Source organism: Phoca vitulina, unplaced genomic scaffold, assembly GCF_004348235.1.
Source record: "Phoca vitulina isolate PV1807 unplaced genomic scaffold, GSC_HSeal_1.0 scaffold14, whole genome shotgun sequence".
Taxonomy (NCBI): domain Eukaryota; kingdom Metazoa; phylum Chordata; class Mammalia; order Carnivora; family Phocidae; genus Phoca; species Phoca vitulina.
This window is the reverse complement of record NW_022589717.1, coordinates 6,178,426-6,186,335: the sequence shown is the minus strand read 5'-3', so window position 1 is coordinate 6,186,335 and position 7,910 is coordinate 6,178,426. Positions and strand designations below refer to the sequence as shown.

Sequence of the window (7,910 nt, the reverse complement as noted above, 5' to 3'; positions counted from 1 at the left end):
TTGAACATAGGGGTGCCTGTATCTTTTCAAATTAATGTCTTTGTTTTCTTCAGATAAATAACCAGTAGAATTGCTCAGTCATATGGTAGTTCTATTTTTAATTTTTTAAGGAACCTTCATACTGTTTTCTGTAGAGGCTGCACCAATTTACATTTGCACCAAAGTGCACAAGAGTTCCCTTTTCTCCAAATCCTTGCCAACGCTTGTTATTTCTTATTTGTTTTTATTTTTTGATATTAGTCATTCTGACAGGTATGATGTGATGTCTCTTTGTGGTTTTATTTTGCATTGCCCTGATGATTAGTGATGTTGAACATCTTTTCATGTGACTGTTGGCCATCTGTATGTCTTCTTTGGAAAAATCTCTATTCAGACCCTCTTGCCCATTTTTAAATTGTGTTGTTTCTTTCCTTGGTGTTGAGCTGTAGAAGTTCTTTATATATGTTGGATATTAACTCCTTATTGGATATATCATTTGTAAATATATTCTCTCATTCAGTAGATTGCCTTTTTGTTTTGTTGATAGTTTCCTTTGCTGTGTAAAAGCTTTTAGTTTGGTGTAGTTTTAGTCTGTTTATTTTGCTTTTGTTGACCTTGCCTAAGGAGATCAAAAATTCTTAATGCAGTATTTAAAAGTTCTTAATATAGTCAATATGCTAATCTTTTGCATTATATGTTATACATTTTGTTTTTCATCTTCATTTTAACTTTTTTATATATTTATGAGTCAAGTCTACCTTTACAGTCATAGATGAATACTTGTCTACAAATACTTCAGAATCCAAGAAACACACAATGCGGTTGACATTTCTTTGTGAAAATTAAGGACCCAAGACAAGGCTCAGCATATATTTATTTGTCCATGAGGTGGATAAATCCACTACATCAGGACCTGTGAGCATGGTGAGGATATTTCTCAAGAAATATTTATGAATGTGTTTCAGAATTTTAATGAAGATTTGCTTAAATCTCCAAAGTTCCATCCCCTAAATTAAGGCTAAGGTGATTGTGATCTGGAAATATTTTAAAGAAGTTGTAAGCAGTTTCCCACCTTCACCAAAAATAAAAATCTCTATTTAGCATTATAAAAGATCAATTTTCTTTCAATGTCATTTGTGATTTATGACAACTACAGTATATTGACAGACTTTTGGGAGTATATCCTGTTTTCTGTGGTATAAGCCAAATATCTAAATTATACAAAAGTTATTAAGAAATATTTGCTTTTTCAAATTGTCTCTCATTTTTCAGAATTTGTGACCTGCTCTCACTCTGGCAGTCGTGTTAAATAAGAGGTTTTGTATGAACATCAGTAACCAAAAATCTTTATCTCATGTAGAATATACCACAAATGATCTAAGGCTGAGGAGAAATCAATAAAGCTTTAAAATTCTCTTAAATAATTTTGAACCAACTGTAACACCAGATGACAATAAGTGTAAGTTAAGAGTAGCTGTGCTTGAAGTCTTCTGCTTATAAAATGTTGGTCTCTAAACCCTCATATACTCTGAAAATGTTAGGAAGAAACTGATGTAAAATTTACATGTGGTGCTCAATAAACAGATTCATAATTATGGTACGATGAGGATTGTCACACAGATATGTCTTTATCTGAACTCAGATTGCATTTGTGATTATTTCCAACCTGTTTAGGATTTAATTATTGTCTACTTTTTGATTTACATATGCCAGTTTTCTTCCAAGTAGGTGGAAGCTTCCAGAGAATACTTACCACATCTTATACTTCTTTTGTGTCCCTGACATTTTTAACAGCCTAGGACACCTTTTAAGTGGTTAATACGCCTATCGACTAGTTAAAATTCTTTTGCAGATGTTTGCTATCATTTTCTTTTTTTAAGTTGAAAAACCATTTATTTCACCGGAAAAAAAAAAAGTGATCCAACTCTATGTATCTACCTGCCACAAGCCTTTGGGCCAAAAAGACTCAAGAGCAGCGACACTCTCACCAAGGTCATTCCCAAGTTCAATACCCATTGGAAGCAGGAAGCCGGGAAGCAGCACAACCCCCACCACAGTTTCTGCACACAATGAGGCCTGCTGGGAGAACAGACCATAAATGGGAAACTACAGAAGTATTGAAGAACAAGAAAAACAGGAAGATGGGCAGAAGGGAGGAAAGGAAGAGGTAGTCTGAATTTAGCAAGGTAAATTAAGGTCCACAGTTTCGTACTGAACCTACAGAGCCAAAAATGTCCCAAAGATGGGATACCATGAAGCGTGTATTCTCATGCACAACCCCAGCTCCGAATTTCAGCCCACACACATCCCCCCTTGAAACTCTGTGTTGTCAAGGCCTCTGATGGCCTTCACTGCATCCTCTGCCTGCTCCATGTGTAGGAAGGCATAATCTTTTACAATGTCACATTTGATGACTGGACCATACGCCTCAAACTTGACCCAAAGCTATTTGTTGATACAGGTGGGACAAATGTTGCCCACATTTAACTCTGTGGAGGTTTTACTCTCATTCTTGTTGGCTTTCACATTGATATTCACCCTGCGTGGCTTGTAGGGTGCAGGTTGCGTATGGATCCTCAGCTGCCGTCTTGTCCTCTATGTGCCCAAAGCCATAGTTCTTTTTTATTTTTTTAAGATTTCTTTAATTTATTTGAGAGAGAGCAAGAGAGAGAGAGACAGCAGGAATGGGGGAGGGCAGAAGGAGAGGGAGAGAGAATTCCAAGCAGACTCCAGTGTGCAGCAGAGGCGGGGCTCCATCCCAGGACCTTGAGATCATGACCTGAGTAGAAACCAAAAGTCAGGGGCTTAACCGACTGAGCCACCCAGGCACCCCCCAACATGATAGTTCTTAATGATGTCACATTCCAGCACCTTCCCATACTGCTCAAAGAGTTAGCAGATCTGGTCTGTGGCCTCCTTGGGCAGGTTTCCAATGAACAGCTTCATCTTCTGAACACGGCCCATAGGGAACTCAGCAGGGGCTCCTCCTTGCAGTGCAGACATTTCTGACAAAATGCTAAAATGGCAGCGGCAGCAGCAGTGACTCTGGATAGAAGTTGCTATCATTTTAGATAGACGAGTAATCAGGTGACCCTGGATTACACAGTGACATCATTATCCATGCAAGAAGCAATGCCTAAAGCTGGACCAGTTAGGCCATTCTTCTGTACTGACATTGGGCCATCATAGGGGAGAAATTGGATATTTTCTTATTGATGTTTGGACTTGTCTGTACTTTAGTCTTCTTTTGGAAAGATTGAGAAGAGCAGTTTTTTGGAATTATTGAAAACCTAGAATTTTAGCCTTAATAAGCCTTATAGTCTGTTGTCTTGGAATTTACTCATTTCTCTTTATAAACAAACATCTTTTATCATTATAAAATTTTAAATTATTAATATTTTAAGAAAATGTATCTTTTTTTCAATTTGGAACTTGAAAACCACACCATTTGAAAATAACTTTTTACAGATTCAATTTATCTCTTTTCAGGTTGATTGAAAGGAAGAAATTAGCGTGCTGGCATAGCAGAACTTGAGGTTTTCTAGAAAATACAATAAAGAGCTGTAGCCTTAAGTAAGTGTGTGTGTGTGTGTGTGTGTGTATTTTGTGGGAATCTGGTTGGGACTATGTTGGATAACGCCTCTACTTCCTTCCAGTGTTAAAATTTTAATTTTACGATGACCTTAAGCCCTACAGCTGACTCAAATAACTTTAATTACTTAGAGATGTTTCCTCATTCTAAAATGGAGAGATTGAATGGCTAATCTGCCTCAGTTTGTTGGAAACAGGGAAGATCATACATATGTAACTTTAGAAAATGATAAAGATGTAAATAACAATGCTTTTGTTATCATTACTGTCTTTGCACTTATGAAACACACAGGTTTACATATATTTAAAGTAGTCACCTCCTACTATGAGTCAGTAATATAAAAATCCTCATATTCTCACAGTGAGTTGATTTATGGTAGATTATGCCTGGAAATTATACATGCTGATGAAATTTCAGTGTGTGCTCACTTGTAAGCAATAACCCTAAAGTAAACCTGTTTCTCGCTACCTGGTAAATGTTTCTGAACAGATTATTGAACTACCAACAGCTGGACTTGCTGACAATAACTAGGAACTTCCAAGCTCATTATGTGTTCAAAAATACAGCACTTGGCACTTTAAGAACTGCTAATTATGCCCAGATCCTAATCTTAATTTTCCAGTTTATTATGATTTCTTCATTATGTCCTAACAGTCTGAGTAAACAGCATATCTCCCAATATTTCCACTTGCCTAACAGATGTTTTCTTTAAACAGATATTGGCACTTCCTGGGAAGGAGCCATTCCCATTTGAGAAGAAATGATAATTTACTTAATCTTGTGTAAAACTTTAGGGGGAAGTATCGCATCATTCTGTCCAAATCCACCTCCTTTTCACCCACTCCCTGTGAAAATCAAAACAAATAAAAAGGTCTAGGGAGCTCTGAGTTTCTTTTTTCCTTTCATTTTTTTTTCTTCCTATCTCTTCCTGTCTCCCTCCCTCTATTCTTTCTTTTTAAAATAGTGTTTTTGTAGTTTAAACTGATTGAAGAATTCAATTCATAATTAAAAATCTGATTTAAAAGTTGGAAAATTATACTGCAATACTCTCCTCTTTCAAGTGACAGTCAATGACAAAGATAAAATAATCAATAGCATAAAATAATCTAAAATTAGTTGAGTTTATAGTTTCCTTTATACCTCCATGATTTATGTAGAGTGGGAAATTCATGACAGATACAGAAAACTAAGAAATTGTCTGTGAATTCTGAGAATTTTGCAATCTGTACGGGCTTTAAGTTTAATGTTATAGGAGAAAACAAATATGACCCTAAAGAGTTACTGCTTCATTCATGGGTTGAAAAAATTAAAATTCTGGTAAATCCAACGACTTACTGAGGGAAATGCAAACTGGTTGTTGGCAGATCTATAAGGGAAAACACACTTGTTTCCAACTGCTTAAAAATTTTATTTCAGAATTGATGAGTTAAAAGAATTGATAACAGTCTTTCCCCGAGTTCCTAGAAAGGTGTTCAATACATGGTATGTGTTCATTAAATATTTGCTTTTAAGCAAATATTTTTGTTTTACTAACAGCTTTCTCATTAAGAAGCACTATTGAATCCCAGTTATGGATGATGGTTCAGGTGCCATTACTATCTAGGTTCAAATTCTGGCTCCTTCACTCAACAGCTATGCTATCTTGGGCAAATGATCTAAATTTTATGTGCTTCCATTTCCTAAATTTCTGCAAAATGAGGGTAATAATAATATCTGTCTCATAGATTTTTACGAAGAGTAAATTAAAGTACTTGGAACGATGCTTGGCTAACACATAGTAAACATTCAAAAATGGGAGTTGTTATTCTTTATGAATCAATAAAACACATTTTTATAGGAATGAAGGTGTAATTTTCCTTTAATGAATGTCATATAAAAATCTAGGCATAAGCATATAATGGAGGTTATGAGGATGAGATGGAGTGGGAGTAAATTGCTTATTTATTTTACAAATACATCTTTATTGGTAAAACCATTGACTGTAGGTTTTATTTAGTTGGAGAGCATTTTTGGTGAGTCTGTTTGAGTGCCATTCTTATATTCTTAGTAACAAAATAAGATAATCCAAAATCAAAAGTGAGTTTAGAGTTTCTATTGCCTGCTTTCATTCTACAGAAATATTGGTTATGTCCCACTCTACAGAAAAGTTAGTATAACACACTTTTGAGTCAAAGAGTAATTATAAATAAGAAAAAAGCAGATGAGACAAATTTAATGTAACTTTGGATTGGATGTACCCTATTGCTGGGAAATTAGGAGGAAGAGAGATTTTGCACAGACGTCCTTTTCTCTCTTGCAGCTCTGTCAGGATTTTAAGAGGACATGGAGAATTTTAAAGAAAAAGATTGATGTTTCTGTGAAATTAGTCCATTTATTTTTTTTAAAGATTTATTTATTTTAGAGAGAGAGAGAGAGGACATGAGGGGAAGGGGAAGAGGGAGAGAGAGAATCTCAAGCAGAGTCTATACTGAGTGAGGAGCCTGATGCCAGGTTCAATCTCATGACAATGAGATCACGACCTGAGCTGAAACCGAGAGTTGGACACTTAACTGACTGCACCACTTAGGTGCCTCTAGTCCATCTATTGTTAAGGAAGACGCTAAGATATGGATGCTTATCATCATAAAGTAATTTATTATATCATTTTTGCCAACAGGTAGGCAAAATGGTTAGGTATTTTACTGTACAGCCCAAACTCTAGAAATTGTAGAGGAAAAGATTCATAATAGCAGTGGCTCAATGAGCGAAACAATCAGTTTTGCCTTGCTCTTTGTGTTTTAAAAATCTTTATACACGGGACGCTTGGGTGGTTCAGTTGGTTAAGCGAATGCCTTTGGTTCAGGTCATGATCCCAGCCAGGGTCCTGGGATCAAGTACCGCGTGGGGCTCCTTGCTCAACAGGGAGCCTGCTTCTCCCTCTCCCTCTGCCCCTTCCCCCCATTAGTGTGCCCTCTCTCTCTTTCTCTTTCTTTCTAATAAATAAATAAAATCTTAAAAAAATCTTTATATGCTTTCTAAGTCATGTTTATTGAGGTATAATTACATGTTATAAAACTTAATACCTTTTAAATGTACAGTTTGAGTTTTGACAAATGTACACGGTCATGCCATCACCAGTTCAGTCAAGATATAGACCATTTCCACCATCCTAAAGATCTCCCTTGTGACCATTTGTGGAAAACCTCTATCTCACACTCTCAATCCCAAGCAACCTCTGATCTGATGTCTATCCCTAGAACTTGCCTTTTCCAGAATATTATATAAATAGACCCATATAGTATATAGTTTTTGGTGTCTGGTTAATTTAACTTAGCATAATATATTTGAGATTTGACTATATTATTGCATGTATCCATAGTTTGTTCCTATTTATTGCTGAGTAGTATTCCATTATATGGATGGATCTTGATTTGTTTATCCATTAACCAGTTAAGGACATTTGGATTGTGACCAATTTTTGGTGATTATGAATAGTCACATATGGGTATCTATGTGAACATATATACATTTTCATTTATATGTTTTCTTTTTTGGGGGTAAATACCTAATAGTAGGATTCTTAGGTTGTAAGTATATACTTTAATTAATAAGAAACTGCCAAATTGTTTTCCAGAGTGGCTGTACCATTTTGTATTCCTATCAACAATGTAATGTATGAGTTCCAGTTGCTCCACAGCTACACTAGCACTTAGTTTTGTCAGGTTTTTTTTTTTTTTTTTTTCTTTAAGCTATTCTAGTGGAAAGGTAGTGGTGTCTTACTGCGGTTTGAATTGGCATTTCCCTAAGGACTGGTTATATTGAGCAACATTTTATGTATTTCTTTTCCTTTTGTATATCTTTTTTGGTGAATCCTTTTTGAAAGTTTTTGCCCATCTACGTTGTTGTTGTTGTTGTTGTTGTTGTTGTCTTAATAAGATGTAAAAGTTTTTCTTTTCATTTTTATTGAGAAATAATTGACATACATCACTGTATAAGTTCAAGGGGTACAGTGTCATGATTTCATTTACGTATTGTGAAATAACTACCACAATAGGCTCAGCAAACATCTATCTTCTCATATAGATACAATAAAAAGAAAAGAAGAAAAAAGAAGAAAAGAAAAAAAAATATTGTGATGAGAACTCTTAGGATTTACTCTTTACAAATTTCCTATGTATCCTATAGCAGTGTTAGCTGTAGTCATCTTGTTGTCACATTATATTAATAGTACTTATTTATCTTGTAAGTGGAAGTTTGTATCTTTTGACCACCTTCTTCCAGTTCCCCCTACCCCACCCTCTGTCTCTGGCAACCACAAGTCTGATCCTTTTTTCTATAATTTTTTTTTTCATTTTTTAAG

General features: G+C 35.3%; 1 pseudogene; it reads right to left on the bottom strand.

Annotated features, from left to right (window-relative positions):
* Window positions 1–556: 556 nt before the first annotated feature.
* Window positions 557–3,282, bottom strand: LOC116637436 (annotated as a pseudogene).
* Window positions 3,283–7,910: the final 4,628 nt, after the last annotated feature.